The sequence below is a fragment of the Jaculus jaculus genome, chromosome 5 (genome assembly GCF_020740685.1).
Source record: "Jaculus jaculus isolate mJacJac1 chromosome 5, mJacJac1.mat.Y.cur, whole genome shotgun sequence".
NCBI classification, from domain to species: Eukaryota; Metazoa; Chordata; class Mammalia; order Rodentia; family Dipodidae; genus Jaculus; species Jaculus jaculus.
In genome coordinates, this window is record NC_059106.1 from 36,310,110 (window position 1) to 36,331,486 (window position 21,377).

The 21,377-nt window shown below is 43.5% G+C and overlaps 1 pseudogene; it reads left to right on the plus strand.

The window, feature by feature from the left end:
• Positions 1-2,642: 2,642 nt before the first annotated feature.
• On the plus strand, positions 2,643-14,327 carry LOC101605329 (annotated as a pseudogene).
• The last annotated feature ends 7,050 nt before the right edge of the window (positions 14,328-21,377 follow it).

A 21,377-nucleotide genomic window follows, 5' to 3' on the forward strand; every position in this document is an offset into this window, starting at 1 on the left:
GTTGAAAGTGATCTGCTCCTGCTCCAAACCTGGACTCAGGAGGTGCTATGGCTATGGTGTCATTGTAACATCTGTGGCTCTCCAAATAGGTAATAGTGAGAGAGAAAATTTTCTATTAAGTGAGAAAGTATAGAGAAGATAAGTTGAGATACTTGGTCCATGGGTGCTATGGGTCCATGCTCTGCTTGGAAGGGGCACACAAGCAGAATCTTGTCCATAAGTGTACCCTAGGGGGGAATTAGTGATGACTGCAGGCATATTTATTCACATCATGGGTGACCTTAGTTAATACTAATGCATCTTAGAACAATGAAGATTGCCTAGGGAAAACCAATGCAAAGGCGAAAGCAAGGAGTCAGCTGAAGTGGGGCTGCTATTCTTTCTCTGTGGAAATATTGCTCTTTCCTTGTGGTCTGGTTTATAATGTGGGTGAGGCAGAGGTCTAAGGCTTCAGAGATTGATCCAGGTGACCATAGTGCAATACATAAGGCTCAGTGGGTAAAGTGTTTGCCTTGCAAGCATAGGGAGCCGCAGCTGCACACGAAATGCAAGTGTGGTGGTACAAACTGTAATCCCAGCACTGGCGGAGCAGAGGAAGGCAGATCCTTGAAACCTGTTGGCCAGCTAGTACAGCTCAATCAGTGAGTTCTCGATTTAGTGAGAGTCTCTGTTAAAAAGAGAGAGAGAAAGAAAGAAAGAAAGAAAGAAAGAAAGAAAGAAAGAAAGAAAGAAAGAAAGAAAGAAAGAAAGAGAGAGAGAAGAGGGGGAGAGAAAGGAAGGAAGGAAGGAAGGAAGGAAGGAAGGAAGGAAGGAAAGAAAGAAAGAAAGGAAGAAAGAAAGAAAGAAAGAAAGAAAGAAAGAAAGAAAGAAAGAAAGAAAGAAGAGAGGTTTTCCAGGTAATATGGCAGACTATGAAGAGAAACAGTACAAGCTGGTGAATGAGGAAATCAAAATAAGGACTAAAATATCTGAAGTTGAAAGGGTCCCAGGAAAGCACAAACAACACCACAGGAGGGATGCGGAAATTTGAAAGTAAGAGATTTCAAAAGCACACAATCCCATCCCACGATCCTGAGGAGAAAGGGGCCTCTCCTAAATGACACAGTTTCCAAAACCCCACACACATGAGCACACATGCACCCACCCACACATGCATACCACAAACACACACTTTCACATGCAAAAAAAAATTTAAGAAACTAATGTTTTTGTCCAATTATACAAATGACATTATTCTATATCAAGAGCAAAGAGCTCCAGTCAGGAGAAATACTTGACTCAGACATGGAACTTGACCAGCCTGCAAAGGTAAATGAAGGAAAGCCAGAGGTGACTCAGTCAAGGGACTGACCAGTCTGCAGACTGTAGCTGCTTCTTAGCTCCGCTGCAGTTACACAAATGAAGCTTGAAACAAGTGAGGTCTGGGTTTTCTGATACAACAGGTATGCTGACCTGTGCATTCTACATCCTAATGAGACATAGACAGGCAGATCAAAGGCATGGATGCAAACGCAAGATAGACTGCTAGTGTTGCCCCTGCCTTTTCTGGTGGAATGATTTCAATTCCCCATCCAGGTCACTAGAGTGGCAAGGTTTGCCTGGTAAAAGTCAGAGCCCAAAGTCAGCCTGGGACTCACAGTCCCACTCTAGGGAAACAAGTTGGGGTAGCTAAGAATTAAAGGATCCTTTCCATGTGTTAGCTTTCCCATAAGTACACAGCCAGCAAAATTTAGTATGAACTCTATGCAGGTCTAAAATCTGATCATAGCTTTATTTGATTAAACTTGGGATGTAAAACTTTATCTGAACTTGGAAAAACAAATGTAAGGGACTCATTTATTCTCCCTGTGACTTTGTTACAGGAAGGTCTATGTCCTGTGTTGGGTACCTCCCTGCCACCCAGGTCTGTACGTAAACTTCCAGACTGATATCTCAGATGAAGTGGGGAGCAATTCAGTACAGAGATGTAGGGGTTCTGAGCCCAGCTTCAGTGCCTCCTCTTCACACTTCACACTTTCCTTTCCATGTGTCTGACCATGATGGAGATGTCAGTGCCAGAGGGAAAGATGAGGTCTGACCTACACATTGTCTATAGCAGAAGACTAGGGATGACAGAGAAGAGAAAATATCCTCCCAATCACATGGCCTGGAGTCTCAGATCCTGGACTCTGACCAGTTCGCTGACTCCTGAGATGTTTCTCTACAACCAGTTCTAGTTAATTCAATTCGTAGTCACCAGCAGGAAGTCAGAGCTCAGCTGCTTCCTTCAAACACTGAAGTCTGAGAACATGTGGCTGCCTCAGAGCCATAGCAGGGTGCCCTGAAATTAATAAATGGTCAGAAATTGCCTGCGAATTGACTGAGTAACTAACCCAATTAATTAAATAGTTAAGCAATTAAGGAACATAACTGACGATGTTGGTATTATTGAAATGCTACCTCTATCTAGGATTTCATTATTTTCTAGTAAAAGGAGCAATGCTGGCTTCTTTAAAGACATAAGGAAATACAGCTCCTATAAGAAACAAACTGTGATGTTTGAATTGAGGGGGCCCAATGGAAAGACCTAAAGGAAGGCCAAAGGTGTCTGTAGATGTCCTTCCTGAAGGAGGTAGAGGTCTTCACTCTCAACTGCTTGGAGCATGAGAAGTGAGGTGCTGGCAGGGGGATGCATTGTGTATCTCCAGAAAGTCCTAACTAACTCGCCTTTTAGAAACATGGAAATAAACTGAGATTCCAGAGGAGCAGTGGTTACAAAGAACCAAAATTATGAAGAAGCTCATCAGGGACTTCCTGGACGGGATGACAGCTGAAGCTCAGCCTCTGAAGGAAAGGCTTATAAAAAGCACATCCATCTGCCAAAAAGAGCTGAGCACCCTGCACAGTGAGTTACCTGTCAAGCCATTTCAGGAAGGAAAATCAACTGTCTTGCAACTAGAAAAAGATTGGCTCTCTCAAGTAGAACTGATGAGAAAACAGAAAAAGGAAAGAAAGCAGGAACTTAAAGCTTAAACTTAAAACTTAAAGATCAAGAACTGTGTGAAATTTTTTGCACACCCAACTATGATACAAACATCATCTGGGCTCCCATCCTAGAAGAGGTGAACCTGTTCAGATATGTGGCAACTTTGGGGGAGACAAAGGAATCTAGGCACTAGCAGTGTGTCAATACAGACAAATTTCATAGTGTGTGGAAGATTTAGAACAGACTTCAGACAAGAGCTTTGAAAGAGCAGTGGTGTGGGTCGCTGGTCATTGGACAATATCACAACAGTGCAAAAATTACTACAATAGCTACAGTGCAAAAGTCACATAATGAAGCTGTGTGAGGGGTGGTGGGCTCAAATGCAAGGATAAATAGCTACAGAAGAGACTCTGTAGCTACAGTTATGTAAAGAACCAAGATCAGGGTGCACTGCAATTAGAATTGGATTGAGTGGAAAAACTAAACATACAAAACATGAAAGTGATCGAGGAAATTTGAGTGGAACTGGCTCAGTACTGGAATCAGTGTTTTTATAACCGGGAGCAAAGAAGACTTTTGCCCCTTGCTATGGTGAGGACGACACAGAACACCTGCTTCATTTTCATGATGCCAAGCTTGTACAGTCAAGAAGCTACTGAGGTCCACAGGGAACTCTTTGAAGGTTCCAGAAGTGGGAAGAGAGCTGGAAGCTTTTCCTAGAGTTTGAGAGAAGAACTTTAGATCCAACTTGGTTTATGAAGCAGAGGGGGAAACCTACTAAAAAGAAGAAAAGCAAGGAGCCAGGCTCTAAGAAATACTCCCCAAGCTGGAAGAGGAGTTGAAATTAGGGATTGAAAAGTGGGAGTAAGAGCAACCAATAACATTTGTGATGAATGGGTAGAAAATCATAGAGCTTGTTCCTAATCAATGGGGGATGCACTGGTTGGAGAAAGAGAGAACCAAGCGGGAAAGACAACAGAAGAGAAAGAAGGAGATGGTTCTCACAGTGGCTGATGCTACCTACACAAGACCTGCATAACAGGAAAGGAAGAAATGATGACACTAAAATGGGAGACTGGTTGGAAAGAAGAAAGGATTCAGTGGAGGGGGTCGTTTGAGGGGGAAAGGGAGAGTATTAGGAAGGGATTATGATCATGCTATGTTGCCTGTATTTATTGAAGTTGCCAATAAGAAGTTTTTTTATAAAGCAGATGGAGACCGAGATGCCCTGTGGCAGTGCTCCCCAGAACCTAGCAAGTGGTGAGGATTACTACCACCATGCCAGGCGAAGTACACAAGCTGAACACTACCACTATGTCCAGGGCTGCACCCAGAGCAGCATTCAGCCTGTCCTTTGGGGTACAATGTGCTAGTCTCCTGTGTCTCAACTTCCTCCTTCCAGCAGCGACCCAGTGGTTACTTCTATCTGTTCTGGAAAGAAACACCTCAATCTGGCTGGGCTGGGGCCAGTAAGGAGAGCCTAGAGATCAACAGCAGCATCCTGAGTAAAGAATCCATCCATCTCTGACAGTTCCACTGCTGGGTTTCAGCAGGAACTTTCAAAGGCCACCAAATCTGATGCCTCTGTTAGAATCTTCAATCCACATCCATTCTGAGAATCCCTGAACAGTCAGCCAGCTATGGCTTCCTATGCCAAGGCTAGATTTATTTTAAACGGGAGTGAATTTATAATTTGCCTTCAGTTTAAGCATGCTTAAAGTACTGTACAGATCCTATTACCATTGGCCTAACTTAGAAAAGAATGAGTGTGACAGATAAAAATCCTTGACAGGTGTAGTAGGTCATTGAGACTTGTTTTCATTTGCAACTCTCAAGAATACCTTAGGGCTGGAAAGATGCTTCAGTGGTTAAGGCACTTCTCTGAAAAGCCTAGCAATACCTGTTTGATTCGCCGGTAGCCATATGCACAAAGTAACACATGCATCTGGACTTCGTTTGCAGCAGCTGCAGGCCCTGGCACATCCATTCATCCATTCTCTCCCTCTCTCTCTCTCTCTCTCTCTCTCTCTCTCTCTCTCTTTCTCTCTCTCTCTCTCTCTCTCTCTCTCTCTCTCTCTCTCTCTCTTTCTCTCTCTTTCTCTCTTTCTCTCTCTCTTTCTGTATGCATGTTTCAATCTCTCTTTAGACTCTCTCACTCACTCTCTCTCTATCTCATTCTGCTTGCAAAATAAGAAAGTATTACCTTAAAACATATAAGCTACAGAGATGGCTCATGTTTAAAGGCACTTGCTTTATTTATTGCTGCTCTGTTCACAATAGTTGGAAAACAGGACTAGCCTAGATGCCGATCAACTGATGAATAGATGATGAAGATATGGCATATTTATACAATGGACTTTTATTAAACTATAAAGAAAAATTAAATTTTCAGAAAATGGATGGATCTGGAAAAGATTATACCAAGTAAGGTAACCCAGGCTTAGAAATCAAATGTTGCTTGTTCTCTCTCGTATGTGGATACTAGCTACAAATGTTTAGATTTGTATGTGTGTTGGAATAAAAGTCAGTAATAGAGGCCAGGAAGCTAGAAAGGGCCCATGAGGAAGAGAGGAAAGCAGAGGACTTAAGAGGAGGATATAGTAGATATGTAAACAGGGGGGTACAGTGTTAGGGGTGAAATACTCTAAGTGGGGTGAGGGGAGGGGATGAAGGAAAGAAGGGCATAGGAGGATAACAAATCAAAATTAAAGATGCTATGAACAGGCCATATGAAAACCAACTTCCTTGCTAGTTAAATTTTTTTAAAATATAAAAAAGAGAGAGAAAGAGAGAGAGAGAGAGCCAAGTGTGGTGGCACTCACCTTTAATCCCAGCACTCAGGAGGCTGAAGTAGGAGGATCACTGTGAGTTCAAGGCCACCCCGAGAATACAGAGTGAATTCCAGATCAGCCTGTGCTAGAGTGAGACTCTACCCCAAAAAAAAAAAAAAAAAAAAAAAGGTCAGATGTACCCTTTGGGGGGTTGGATAATGTTGCTTCCCAAAGTCATAGATTGTTACAAGAAAATTTTGTGGCACGTCCTCACATAAGGTCAGGTGCATGTCCTGCTATTACTGGCACTCTCTGAAGGGAAATGGGATAGCAATTACTTCTTAACCCTAGAGATATGGAGCAGCAGGACCACAGACAGTCCAGGGCTAAAGAAAGCCACAAAGAAAGTCCAGACTAAGCCATAGTGTGGAACCTTTCCTTAAAAAAAATATAAATAAAAGAAGGGCTGGAGAGATGGTTTAGCACTTAAGGTGCTTGCTTGCGAAGCTTAAGGACTCATGTTCTACTCCCAGATCCTATGTAAGCCAGACACACAAGGTGACACATGCACAATGTCACACATGCACACAGGTAGCATACTCTGGAGTTCGCTTACAGTGGCTTGAGGCCCTGGTGTGCCAATTCTTTCTCTCTCTCTCTCTCTCATTAAAAAAAAAAAAAAAAAAAAAGCATAAAAGCTTTAAAAAAACAAGAAAGTGTGGTGGCACACGCCTTTAATCCCAGCACTCTGGAGGCAGAGGTAGGAAGATCACTGTGAGTTCGAGGCCACCCTGAGACTCCATAGTGAATTTCAGGTCAGCCTGGGCTAGAGTGAGACCCTACCTGGTAAAACAAACAAACAAATAAAAACAAAGGAAAGAAAAGTTTAGCATGCTACAAAATAAATAAAATCAATGGGTAGCAAGCCTGAGCCTCAGAGTCCCAGGTTAAAAACAAAGACAAAATCATGAGTGTATCTTCAACCCATATTTTCTGTATTGCATTTGTTCCTGTTTAATGGTTAAGGAACTTACTTGTGAAGCCAAGGACCCAAATTTGATTCTCTAGTACCCACATAAGACAGATGCACAGGTGGCAAATGCGTCGAGTTCATTTGCAATGGCTAGAGGCCTTGGCATGCTCATTCTTTATATATATTGGCCTCTTTCTCCCTCTCTCTCTTTCTCTCTCCCCCTTCTCAAATAAATAAATGAATACAATATTTTTAAAAGACTTAGGCTTTAAAAATATAAAGAATAAAAAAGAAGGAAATGAAACATGAATAAAAAGAAAGTAATCAAGTAAGATGCGAAAGATCACAAATGATCACCTGAACTTACTCTCTTACCAAATTATTACTTAATGAATTTATTTATTTATTAACAAAGTCCAGGGGCAGTGACTAGACTAGGAGGTCTTTGGGTCAGACAGGAGGACCTTCCATGTCACAGACTTTTTTAAAAAGTATCTCATTATGGGCTGGATAGATGGCTTAGCCATTAAGGCGCTTGTCTGCAAAGCCAAAGGACCACAGTTCAATTCCCCAGGACCCATGAAAGCTAGATGCACAAAGTGGCACATGCATCTGGAGTTTGTTTGCAGTGGCTGGAGGCCCTGGCACACTCATTCTCTCATTCATTCTCTCTCTTTCTCTCTGCCTTTCTCTCTCAAAAAAAATAAAGATAAAATATGCTTAAAGTATTTTATTAATAAACTAAGAATCCCAGTATTAAAGTTGGAAGTAATGACATAAAAGAAAAGTTAAGGAGAGTTCTGGGTTTGGGTCATACGCTTACCAACTGATCATCTGTGAAGCAGAAGCAGGGTGATTACTCTCTGAGCTGCATAGCAGGAGTCTGTCTGTGAAATAAGGAAACAAATAAACAAAATATTTTTAAAAGAATGGTAAAGAGCTTCTTATATTAATCAATAAAGGAAAGAAAATGTGTGGTCATGTACAAATGCCACCACGTGGGAGGTAGAGGCAGGAAGGCCAGAGTGAGATTTCACCCAAGCCAGCATATAGGATACATAGGCATTTCCCAGCAACCCCTCCACATAAGCACACCTTTCACAAGTTTGTAGGTTAAAATTAGTTCCTTTGATAACTTTCTAAATACAGGAACTCTAGATACCTTTTTTTTTTCTTTTTGAGATAGGATCTTATGTATGAGAATGTACAAAGACCAAGTTTTCATTCAGTTTTCTTTGTCTCAACTCTTACACATTTTTTGTATGCAGATCAAATGTTCATAGATCCAAGGTCATTCATGTACATCAGAAACATAGGCTCTTCTATGAAGTTATTCTCTAAGATACCTACCAAGTAGAAGTTAGATGTTCCACTCTTGAGGTATTCCCCAAATTTTCACTCTTTGAAAGAAAAGGTGGTGGAACACATGTTTAGTAGAACAACACCAAGTTTAGAGCTAAAGTGAGCTTCAAAGTGAAGTAAGTCCAGGCTTCAGTGTGAAACTTTGGCTTAAAAAAAAAGTTGCACATGTCACAAAAAAACACTGTGGAGGCCGGCCTGGGACTCAGAGTGAGTTTCAGGTCCAAAATTTAAATGACAAAAACATCAAATGTCGCTGTCCATCCACACTATAAATGAATTTCAGCACCTTTATTTCTTTCTCTTTTTTGCATTTGTTACTGTGATGCTACCCTCTAATTTTCCTTATCACACTGTTGTAGTCAGGTTCGCATTGCTGGTAGAAATCACCCAAACAAGAGCAGCTTGTGGAAAAAAAGAGGCTTATTTTGGCTTACGGGCTCAAGGGGAACCTCCATGATGGCAGGGGGAAACAATGGCATGAGCAGAAGGTGGACCTCACCCCCTGGACAACATATGGTGGACAATAGTAACAGGAGAGTGTGCCAAACACTGGCATGGGGGAACTGGCTACAACACCCATAAACCCGCCCCTAACAATACACTCCCTCCAGGAGGCGTTAATTCCCAAATCTCCATCAGCTGGGAACCTAGCATTCAGAATACCTAAGTTAATAGGGGACACCTGAATCAAACCACCACACACACACACACACACACACACACACACACACACACACATCTTCATATAAAGCAGAAAGAAAATGAAAAATCACAAGAATTAAAAAAAAAAAAAAATCTGTCCTTTTATTGCATCCACCTTCCCTGTCCTACTCTATCCTTACACACACAGACACCTGCACTTGTCCTCACAAAGTAAAGGTAGACGGTGCCACCTACCATTCATTTTCTGTAAATACTAGGGCTACATTGCCATATACAATTAATTTCTAGTAGCCAAATAAGGAGTGTTTATCCATGAGTTAGTTTTTAAAAAAGAAAGAGAGGGAGGGGGAGGGAAGGAAGGAAAAAGGAAGGAAGGGAAGGAAGATGGGGAAAGAAGGAGGAAGAAAGAAAAAGAGAGGGAAAGAGGGGAATAAAAAGAAAGCAAGCCAGTAACACATGCGAAAGACTGGCAATGATCACCTAACTTACTCTCTTACCATCTTATTACCTAATGGATTTATTTATTTATTAACAGATACCACAAGCAGTGATTGGCATAAGAGGCCCTTGAATTAGAAGACTACCAATCATGGAATAAATAAAAGTATCTCACTAATAAAATGGGAATCCTACTAAGCAAAGATGAAACTAATGAAAGAAAAAGGAGTATTGGGTTTGGATTATATGCCTATTAATCACCTGTGAGATGGCTCAGCCATTAAGATGCTTGCCTACAAAGCCTTATGACCTGGGTTCAATTCCCCCATACCCATGTAAAGCCAGATGCACAAAATGATGCGTGCATCTGGAGTTCATTTGCAACAGATAGAGGACCTGGAACACCCATTCATATTCTCTTTCTCTTTCTCTCTTTCTCTGTGGTGGTTTGATTCAAGTGTCCCCTATTAACTTAGGTGTTCTGAATGCTAGGTTCCCAGCTGATGGAGATTTGGGAATTAACACCTCCTGGAAGCAATGTATTGTTGGAGGCGGGCTTATTTAGCCAGCTCCCCCTTGCTAGTGTTTGGCACACTCTCCTGTTGCTATTGTCCACCTTATGTTGGCCAAGGGGTGATGTCCAACCTCTGCTCATGCCATAGTTTTCCCCGCTATCATGGAGCTTCCCCCTCCAGCCTATAATCCAAAATAAACCTTCCCCCCCGCCACAAGCTGCTCTTGGTTGGGTGATTTCTACCAGCAATCTGACTGTAACACACTCTCTCTCCTTGCAAATAAATTTTAAAAATTAATGGTAAAGACTTCTTATATTAATTTTAAAAGGACATAAAAAGTGTGATCATGTACAATTATAACCACCTAAGAGGTGGAGACAGGCAAGCCACAGAGAGAGTCCGTCAAAACACATTGGGGTGGGGTAAGTGGACACTCCTATGAGCTGTTCCCCCACCTCCCGCCAACACATTTTCAGAGGTTTGGAGGCTAAAAAATTGGTTTCTATGAGAGCTTTAGAAATACAAAGATCTCTAGGTATCACATTTCTTTTGTTCATTTTGAGACAGGCTCTTATGTATACCTATGTACACAGACCAAGTTTTCTTTTCTTCCCCCCCCCCAAGTTGCTACTCACCTGTTGTATGTATAATGTGTGTATGCATGTGAGGCAGTCTAGAGGTAACAGGGCCCCTCAAAAGTAGGAATCATGGAATGTTTTTGACCCTGTAGGAGAATGTAAGTCATTCCTGTTTACTACAGGTCAAAAATAATCAGAGGGGGGAGTCTGGCTTTTTTCTTACCTCCTAAAGCCTCAACAGAGGAAGTTAATAAGTGCTGTGTTCTTATCTCTTCCTTTCCTGGGAGAGGAAGGAGTGTAGAGGGATTAGCATTTCCCAGAAACCCTCACCCCAGGCCCCACATCAGGACTAGACTGAGTAGGTCTGTTCCCACTTCCACAAAAGACTACAGCCCTGGGTTTGGGATGGGCTCCAGAAGCCTGGTCCCTGTGGAAATGGGCAGTAGGCTTGCCTTTTTATCCCTTTCCTTTAGCTCTAAACTGAGTTTTCTCTCGCCTAAGCGATAACTTATTATATATATATATATATATATATTTGAGAGTGACAGACAGCGAGAGAAAGAGGCAGAGAGAGAGAGAGAGAATGGGCGCGCCAGGGCCTCCAGCCACTGCAAACGAACTCCAGATGCGTGCGCCCCCTTGTGCATCTGGCTAACGTGGGTCCTGGGGAATCGAGCCTCAAACTGGGGTACTTAGGCTTCACAGGCAAGCACTTAACCGCTAAGCCGTCTCTCCAGCTCTAAGCCATAACTTTAAAAAAAATCTTTCTAGGGCTGGAGTTCGTTTGCAGAGGCTGGAAGCCCTGGCGTGCCCATTCTCTCTCTCTCCCTCTATCTGTCTTTCTCTCTGTGTCTGTCGCTCTCAAATAAATAAATTAATTAATTAAAAAAAACCTTATTTAAAAAAAAATCTTTCTAAATCTTACCCTGTTGTCTGTATATTTCAAGTCTTTACATTCATATGACAAAAATCTGGAGACCACTACCTCAATGCCTTAAGAACCTCGTTGCTTCGGTATCTCAAGAGTCAAGATAAGGCTCCAATGCAACTCAAGTTTCCTAGCACATGTGTGTATGTATGTATATTGGTTTGTAGCTATGCATGTACATCAGAAATATAAGGCTCATCCATCAGGTTATTCAATAATATACCTGTCAGGCAGAAGTAATCACTTCCCTGATGTAGTATCCCCAAAATCTCACTGTCTGAGAGGAAGGGCAATGACACTTGCTTGTCATCCCTGGGGATATAGAAACAACAGGACCACAGCAAGTTCAGGGCTAAAGTGAGCCTCTTAGTGTAATAAGTCCAAGCTATAGAGTGAAATTTTCATTCCAAAAAGAAAAAGACATCCTCAGCGGAATGGTGGGGACAGGGACAAGGGAAAAGAGGGTACCAAAACATGATGTATCCACATGAAACAACTTGTTAATAATAAAAAACATTTAAAAAGAGAAAAAAAAGAAAAAGAAAGAAAAGCAAGCAAGAGAGAGTTGAGCACACAACACACACACACACAGAACTACTGTGGAGCTGAGCCTAGGCCTCTGAGTGACTTTCAAGTTAAAAAAAAAAAAAAATCAAACCTCTCTGTCCATCCACACCATCCTCAGCACCATGATGTTTTCCTCTATTTTGCATGTAACTGTGGCACTATCTTCAAATTTTCTTAATCCTACACATCTTCATATATATACTTCAGAAAGAAAATGAAAAATCATGAGAATTAAGCAAAATTCTTTCTCCCAGTCTCTTTCCCCACTTCCCCTTATCTACCTTCCTCACGGAAACATCTACCTGCACTGATCCTCCCAAAGTGAAGGTAAGCAGCGCCACCTAGCAGTCATTTTTGTAAATAGCAGGGCTACGAATTGTAAAATGTCTTATAAAAATTGCTTTGCTCACCAAATAAGGTATAAAAAGGAGTGTTTGAGACTTAGTTTTAAAATATAGAAATAAAAGAATGTCCTTCAGCCCAATCGTGTGGTATCTTCAGAAACAGGGTCTTACCAAACAGTTCTTGTGGGCAACAAAGAGTCTTGCAACATGTGGTAGGGCATCAGGGGCCTTCCTGGCCATTGGCTTGCTGAAGGCATCCCAGCGCTGGCCCTGACATTTTCTTGTAATGGTCTGTGGCTTCTGAGCGCAGCATTGTCCACCCCCATGTGGCATGTCTGCCAAAACTCTCTTTTTTAACATCCATAATTTAGCAAGCAAAGAAGTGGGTTTCCATTTGGCTTATTCATAACATTTTTAATTTTGAATCTCCCCATCCCATCTCCTCCTCCATCCCTCCCCTGACCCCATTTAGACCCCTTCACCGCCAGTATTCTGCCCTGCAACTTAGATATCGACTATATCCTCCCCTTAAGCTCTCCGCTCTTCTCCCTCCCTCATAGCCAGTTTCTGGCTTCCTGGCCCCTACTACTGCTTTTTACTCTAACTCTCATACAAATCTAACCATTTGAAAAAGGAGGATCCACATTTGACTTTCTGTGCCTGGGTTACCTCACTTAAGTATGTTTTCCAGATCCATCCATTTCTCTGAAAATTTCATGTTTTCTTAACAGCTAAAGGTTGATTGTGTAATTTTGCTACATCTTCATTATCCTTTCATCAGTTGAAGAGAACCTGGGCTGGTCCCACTCCCTAACTATTGTGAATAGGCCAGCAATAAACATGGATGAGCAAGTATCTCTACACTGAGTAGAGCCCTTAGGGTATATGCCAAGGAGTGATATAGTGAGCCATTTGGTAAATCTATTTCTTGTTGTCTCAGGAGCCACCACACTGATTTCCATAATGGCTGTACCAGTTTACATTCCCACAAATAATGGAGAAGAGTTCCTCTTCCCCCACATTCTCAGAAGTTTAGATTTTTTTACCTCAAATTTCCCTTCTCCCTCAGAACTGGCCTTTAGGCTCAAGATGTCTCCAAATTTCTTCCCTCAAAACCACTTCTGGGCCAGGCATGGTGGTGCACGTCTTTACAAATTCCAGCACTCAGGAGACAGGTAGGAGGACCGCCGTGAGTTCAAGGCCAGCCCAAGATGTCAGAGTGAATTCCAGATCAGCCTGGGCTACAGCAAGACCCTACCTTGGACAAAAAAAACCAAAACTACTTCTCCCAACTTAGTCCTCAGACTTAGACGGTGTGCTCTCCCTCAGACCGCTTATCCACATTATGTCCTCATGCTTCACCTCCTCCCTTACAGCCTCACGTCTTCCCTCAGATCTTCACCAAAACCATCGAATGTCACCATCTCTCACTTCCTCTTATAGGCCCTCAACTTTACTCATGCCCTTAATTCTTCCCTCACACCCTGTCTTCTCTCACAACAATCAGGCCTGTTTTCCATTCACAGATGCTCTTCCCTCAGACCATTCAGCCGTCCCTCGGGCATGCTTAGAACCTGGAACACATCAGTACCATCTCTCCCAATTTTTGAAGTCCCTCAAGGCCTGGCACAGAGACACTTTCTCCAGTCCAGTAAGTGCCACATCACTGCCATACCTGCCTCAGGATGCCTGATAGTGATGGAGTCAGTGACCCCCAAGTCCCAATCCCTCACCCCATCATTCCTTCTGAAGAGGGAGTGGCTTTACCCCAAGCCTCTACTGGGTTTGAGAGTCCAAGATCAGAAGACTGGAAGGTTCCTAGCAACTTGAGCCTATCCAAGGTAATTCCTAACTCCTGTCTTGCCAACTACTCCAGGAGTTAGTAGGCGACAGTGTCCAATTCTCTGATACAACAAATTCTTAAGAGAGGGGACTGGCTTCTCTGAGGACACACAGGGAAGTGACTGGGACTAGAGCCCAGTTCCCTGTACCTCTCAGTCACATACTCTGCCTCTAAACTGTTCTCTGTTGATATTCCATCTTTTGGTTTTACTAAGCTGCCCAATGAGGTTGGCTTTGAGCTCACTCTGTAGCCCAGGCTTGTCGACCTTCTTTGGTTTATCTAAACAGGACGCTGAGATGAACCTGCAGAGACAGAAGGAGAGCGATAGGGGCAAGGCCTCTGCACAAGGCTACATGTGGGTGAACCATCCACCTGGGTGAGGGAAGACAACAAAAGCCCTGTTCAGCTAGGCTTCACAGCACTTTCAGGACCTCAGAGACATGCTATGCAGCACAGAGACAGGGGTGGGAACACAAAAATGGACAAGGAGTGATATGGCCTAAGACTGAATACTTGCTTAAGACACAGAAGTCTCTAGGTTCCATCTCCAGTAAAACACACACACACACACACACACACACACACACACACACACATTGGGAAAGTGGCTTAGAAGGATATTGCCTAATCAAGGTCACTCAAGGAAGTAGGGAATGGGATTATAATTCATGTGCTAGTGACCTGAGAGCCTCAAGCAAATGGCCCCTAAGAAAGAGGCGGTAAAACAATAGGGAAACAACAGAGAGGAAAGAAGTTGCTCTTACCTGCCTAGAATCTGCAGAGAGATAGTCACAGAGACTCATACATACGTAGCCAGAGACAGACACATGCAAAGATTCAGAGTCATGGTGGAATTGGGAGCCTTAGCGATGCACAGGGCAGCCTAGTTCCAGGAAACAAATGTGGCACACAGGTGACGTCTGGAGTATCTGAGCCAGAGAGAAGTCGGCCTTCTAGGTCTATGCCAAGCTCAGCAAGGGCTTTTCATGAGTGTCCAGTCCTCCTGTGCACCACTGCAGCCACCATCACTCCCTTGCCACTCTGATGCATGATCATCACTTATGCATGATCATCCCAGCACTTAGCCACCCATGCACTGTAGGTCCTTCCAGTCCCCATGACATTTGTGTGGGAGCTGAGAATGTTTGGAGATTCCCACCATGGCCCTGGCCTGGCCAGAGATGCTTTACTACCAGAGTTGGTGGCCTCCAAGGTTAGGGCCAGGTGGAAACCACCTAAGGGCACCAGAGCAATAATAAAGAGCCCAGTCTACAAATATGGTGTTGTGGATACCTGAGTGGCAGAATGGAACCTGGTGTCCCAAGGACAGATATGACATCCTTTACACACTGGTTGCAAAGCTGTGGGACCCAGGTTTTAGAACAATGGAGATGCTGAAGGACTTGGGGACCAGGACAGAAAGCAGTGGCATAAACAATAGTGTGCAACTTTGCAAATATGGAAGATACCCCCGCTGAAGTGTCAGGGGGCCACAGGTCCACAATATACCACTTTTCTGGTCTGGCTTATATGGGTGATTTGGGAATTGCAACTCAGGCTGGTAGGCTTCGCAAGCAAGCAACTTTAACTCCTAAGCCATCTTGCTAGTCCTTACTTTTTTTTTGGAAACATGATCTCTCTAACCCTGGTAGATCTTTACCTTCTATAGGCCTAGAAGGGCAGGACTATAGACCTGAACCAACAGGGTCAACTCTGTGATCTCTTTTGTGGAGTGAAGACTGGAGCCCAGGGCCGTGACTGGCACATGGCAGGGACCCAGGTACTGGCTACTCTTCTCCCTCCCTTGCTCCACTTTGGACTTCTGTACACACTACCAAGAGCAGGTCTTGGGAGCGGGGATTATACAACAAGGGTTAAATGTATTTAACCTTGCAGGGATCTTGCATCTGGCCAGACCTTTGTACAAATTGAGTCCGGGGAATCACCAAAGAAACTAGAAGACAGAGGTGCTGAGATAGTGAGAGGAAGACAAAGACCCTCTTAATAAGATGCACAGAAAACCAGAAGGCTACAGTTAGGTCCCAAGGCCTCTAGGTCCAAGGTCAGGAAGTCTTTCGCTGTGTCCATGGCTAGTTAGCCACTTTGAGACCACAAGGCTCTGTTTCCCCAATGTAATCTGGCCTCCAGAATCAGCAAGCAAGCTTCTTGAAGCAAGGCCTGCATCTCCCAGCTCCTCCAACCCTAGAATCTTGGGCAGCTGCCTGAGTCCCTGGCACAGAGCAGAATCAGCCCATCTGGTTCTTGTGACATCAGGCTTGCTCCCTTGACCACCTGGAAAACTAACAGTGTGCCTCTCCCCCAGCTGCATTGCTCAGACAGTGTGAACAAAACAAATGGGTGGATTTTGGCTATGGCCATCAATACTTCTCAGAATATTATGTGTAGTACACAATGACACAGGTTTTGCAGTGAGGGGATCACAGATAGCCAGGTCATGTAACGTGGAGTACATGGTCATCATTTGTACATGTGACAGTATCCACTTTTGATATGGAGCATGGCTTGTTCATGTTTTCTTGTAGTCCTAGCACATGGGAGGCTGGTGCACTAGAATTGGCAGCAGAAGGCTTGGACTGCACAGTAATTCCTTGTCTCAAAAAAAAAATAAAACTATTGGGATTTTGAATTCCAGTTTTATCCCCTGCAGTTGTGTGATCCCAGCCAAGTGGTTTGTCCTCTCTGAATTCAACTTTTCTCACCTGTGAAAGAGAGTAAAATGAGGCGTCCCCCGCCCCTGGGGTGGCTTTGAGGATCACGATGAATTAGTCCCTCTCTGTGCAGTGGAAGTTCTCAGTACAAAGCTGGCTGTACAGAAAGGGAAGCTGATGCCAGGAAAGGGAGAGTCTCCCATTTCCTGCTACCTTGGAACAGGCAGGCCAGTAGCTTAGTTATTAAAGAGACTTTGGGCGCACTAAGCAAAGAGGTGCCTCAGAGGGATGGGAGAGACTTGCTCCCAGGGGGCTCCAGTCTCTGTAGATGACTGAGCAATTAAGCTGACTGTGAAAGGAGGACCTGTGTGGGGACAGCAGGTCTGAAAGGTGTACTGGAAGAAGTCAGGGTGTAAGAGAGGAAGCGAGGGCCTGAGGGAGGAAACCAGGGATTGAGGGATGAATGCCAGGGCCCCAATGGGCAGTGCTTAAGGCCAAAAGTGACTCCTTGAGAGAATATGTGAGGGTTTCAGGGATGCAGGACATGTTTGAGCAAGAAAGTGTGGTTCTGAGGGTGGTGACAGTTTCCAAGGCAGGAGATTGTTGGGGAAACCGTATTCCAAGAGGAGATCTTGAGGGGATCTGAAAGTAAAGAAGGGTAAATCCATGGCCCATGGAAAGAACAAACCAGGATAGAAAGAGGAAAGTTAAGGGGCTTGGGGAAGGAAAAGGAGCTCCTTATTCTCTAATCTGCTTAAATTTTTTTTTGTTGTTGTTGAAAGCTGGGCGTCGTGGTGCACGCCTTTAATTCCGGCACTCAGGAGACAGAGGTAGGAGGATCGCCGAGAGTTTGAGGCTACCCTGAAACTACATAGTGACTTCCAGATCAGCCTGAGTCAGAGTGAAACCCTACATCAAAAAATAAAAAACAAAACAAAACAAAGAAACAAAAAAAAATTGTTGAGTCAAGAATTCAGTCACAGTTAGCAACATTGTCTGTGAAGGTTGGTGACATACAGAGAGCTTTTTCCTTCCATACAATGATATTTTACCGAAGAGTGTCAAACTAGCAATGGACTATGCCTAAGCCCTGAGTGCCTATGGTGTTCGTGTCTGCTTCTTTTCCAGGTGTCTTGAAACTGAAATTTTCTGGGAATCCCTGTGACACACCACTGAGGGAAGGCCCAAGGGAGGACACCATATGCCCCACAAGCTGGAAATGGTGAGTCTGTGGCTTCCTGATCCAGATAAGAGAAGCAGTAACCCTCATTTGTACTAGTAGACAGTGTCTCCCTGATCTAGATCACCAGTTGGTTCCCCACTCCTAAAACACAGGGCACCTCTCAGCACGGAGGGACCCACCCCAACTTGGGGGTCTTTCTGCTTTACTTCTACTTTCTCTTATATCTACTCTCTCTGCAAACAAAGTTCTCATAACCTACCTTCCTTTTTACCTACACTTACCAATTTGCTTTTCTTAAGATTAAAAGTTGAAAGCCACTGACTTGGGCCCATCCCGAATGTAGAGGGCTTCATTGTTCTTAGCTCCTGCAACAAGATGATTATATGTAGGGATCTATCTTAGTCACAAGTTAGAAAAAAATGACAAATTTATAAAATTTCATGTAAAATTTTTCCAACTTTGATTTTTTGAAGTGGCAACCTGGCCTGACAAATGGGAAGAAAACTTCTAAATTGGCAATAAAATGTGAGACAGCATTTTAAGTTTATTATTATCCACATGTGTGCATCACTATGATATGTCTCATTCATTGCCCTTGACCACTGCCTTCTGCTTTGCCTTCTACCCCTCTCTGGCTGGTACCTCTCTCTCCCTGATCATCTGCCCTTGACTTTCATGTCACCTTTATTCCAAGAAATTTAAACTTAAATATTCATATAAAAACAGAAAGCAGATGCACAAGGGGGCGCACGCGTCTGGAGTTCGTTTGCAGTGGCTGGTAGCCCTGGCGGACCCATTCTCTCCCTCTCTCTCTCTCTCTCTGCCTCGTTCTCTATCTGTTGCTCTCAAATAAATAAATAAAAATAAACCAAAAAAAATTTTTTTTAAAAAATAAAAAAATAAAAAAAATACAGAAAGCAGGTCAAATGGGTTATAACAAGCATAAAAAAGACCAATGACATATTTTTCATTTTTATGGTAAAGAAAAATTGAAACCATGTACACTGTGCTCTACATGCTTGCAAGAAATATTATTTCTATTCATTTGCATATTCTTAGCCTTTCCATGAATTCCAACACTGACAGAATTAAATTACTGTGCCCAGCCCCACTTTACTGTGCTTTAAGTACGTGTTGGTGTTACCCAGCAGCACTGAATCTCTTTGCTTGTGGAGTCCCTGCTTCCATCCAGAGCCCTTGAAGTACAAGTTCCTTGGAAATTCCAGAGGTATGCAGCCAAAGAGATCTTCAGACAGTGGTGTAGAGATGGTGAGCGACAGAGGAAAACAAAATTGCAACAGGCAGACCCAACAGCAGGCTTCAAGTAGGTCCCAAGGTCCCTAGGCCTTTGGGAGAGTGCAGCTGGCTCATTTTCTCTAGCTTCTTCTTATACTTCAGGAACCACAACAAGCCAAGGGATTGGGGACATGAAGAAGACACTCAAGAGCTAGAGAGGCAGGAGAGATGTGCCCTCTTCCAGACTACAACCTGATATGGTTCCCCCCCACACACACACAAGCCTCTAATTTTCATGAACTTGAATGCTGATATATGAGTCATGTGGAGCAAAGAGGGAGCTTTGGAAATCTGAGGCAGGGAAATGTCAGTTGCACAGCAAACCTGCCACAGGAAACACAAAGACCCTTATTTTCTCTCTTGTTCCTTTTCTGCAAATCTGTCCCTCCATCACTTGCCCCTAAGTGCCAATCCTGTTTATTTGATTTGCTGCATTTTTACTGTGCAAACATGGCCTCAGTCTAGCTCAGGCTGGCTTCTAGCTTATGGTAATTCTCCTGCTTTAAGTGCCTGGGTTTTGGCATTTATAGATGTGATCCATCAACTCTGGCAATTTGTCTCTTTCTGTCTTTCCAGCTCTGTCTCTAGAAAGGAATTTTGTCTTGTCATCAGCCACTTGTACAATTAATTGTGAATTCAGGATTCAAGGAACAATTGTGTGCCAAGGACTTACCACTTCCTGTGTCCTTGACTGTCTCTGGATATCCCCCTCATTACCCTGACTTAAACACAGGAGGGAGCCTAGATCTGCACTCAGATCTCACCTCCATTCCAGGTGATATAGCCTGGTAATTTTGACTACTGTAGAGGCTAACAAAGGAGAAAACTCCAAATGATCAAGATCAGCTTTGGTTATATTATGTAGCCCATTCTAGATAAAAGTACACAACCTAGTGAGACTCTGTCTCAAAATAAAACAAGGGGGAATAGTTCAATGGCAGAGTACTTTCCAGGCACAGATTCCATTCTTAGCCACCTTCTTTGTGTAACACCTCAGAGAAGCCAATTACCTCTCTTGAGACTCAGTTTGTCCTTGTGGGGAATGAGGCACCATAACCCCTTGTCTGCTGGTATAGTGAGGCCAGTGTAATGCAAGACTAAGGGATGGACTTGAAAAGGCCAAAAGCTACTTTAGAACTGTTAGCACTTCTCTGGGACTTTCAAACCCAGGAGAGGAGTTGAAATGTAGAGCTCTGCCTATGGAAGTAAAGCCAGAGCCAGAGAGTAGGGCACTGTGTACCACTCTTGGTCACTCAGGGCAGTGGATTGGCCCTCACAGCACTTGAGAAGGCTGTGTCTGTGTTAGGCTTAGAGGAGCTTCACAATGCTGAGAGAGATGGCGCTGATTTTCCCCAGGCTTCTAAGGATAGAGGAGGGCCACCAGTGTGATCAAGAAGGGTTTGTGAGAGTAAGGCATGACTGTGAGGTGTTAAGGTAAGAAGACAAGGCATGAGGGAAGAGGTGAGGATGTGAGGGAAGAGTTGAGGCTAGCTGATAGGCGAAGGTCTGAGGGAGGAGGTGAGGTTCAAAGTGAAGTCAGGATCTGAGGTTGGTTTGAGGACTGTGCTGGTTTGATTCAGGTGATCCCCCATAAATTTAGGCATTCTAAATGCTAGTCTCTCCAGCTGATGGCAGTTGGAAATTAAAGCCTGTTGGAGGCAGTGTATTGTTGGGGGCGGGCTTATGGGTATTATAGCCAGTTTCCCCTTGCCAGTGTTTGGCACACTCTCCTATTGCTATTGTCCACCTTATGTTGACCAGGGGGTGATGTCCACCCTCTGCTCATGCTATCATTCCCCCCTGCATCATGGAGCTTCCCCTCAAGTCGATAAGCCAAAGTAAACCCTTTTTTCCCAAAAGCTGCTCTTGTTCAGGTGATTTCTGCCAGCCATGCAAACCTGGCTGCAATAAGGATCCACTGGAGAGATGAGGGATTCTGAGACATGCATGATGCACCTAGAGGAAAAAAAGGAAGAGCTTGATGCAGTGTAGGTGACATTAATATAATTGCAAGATTCAATATAATATTATAATAACACTCATAAGCAATTTTCAGTGAACAGTTGATAATGTCTTATGTCACATGAATGCTAAACATTGATATCAGGATACAGAATGAATGAAGTAATGATGTCTAGTCCTATCTCAAAATCCATTCTTTTATTTGGGTTTGGTATTTTTTTCAGTAGTGGGAATTTTACCCAGGACATTGAACATACTAGCTAGGTACTTTATTGCTGTGCTCTACTAACAGGCTTCTTTTTTAGGCTTTTTGATACATG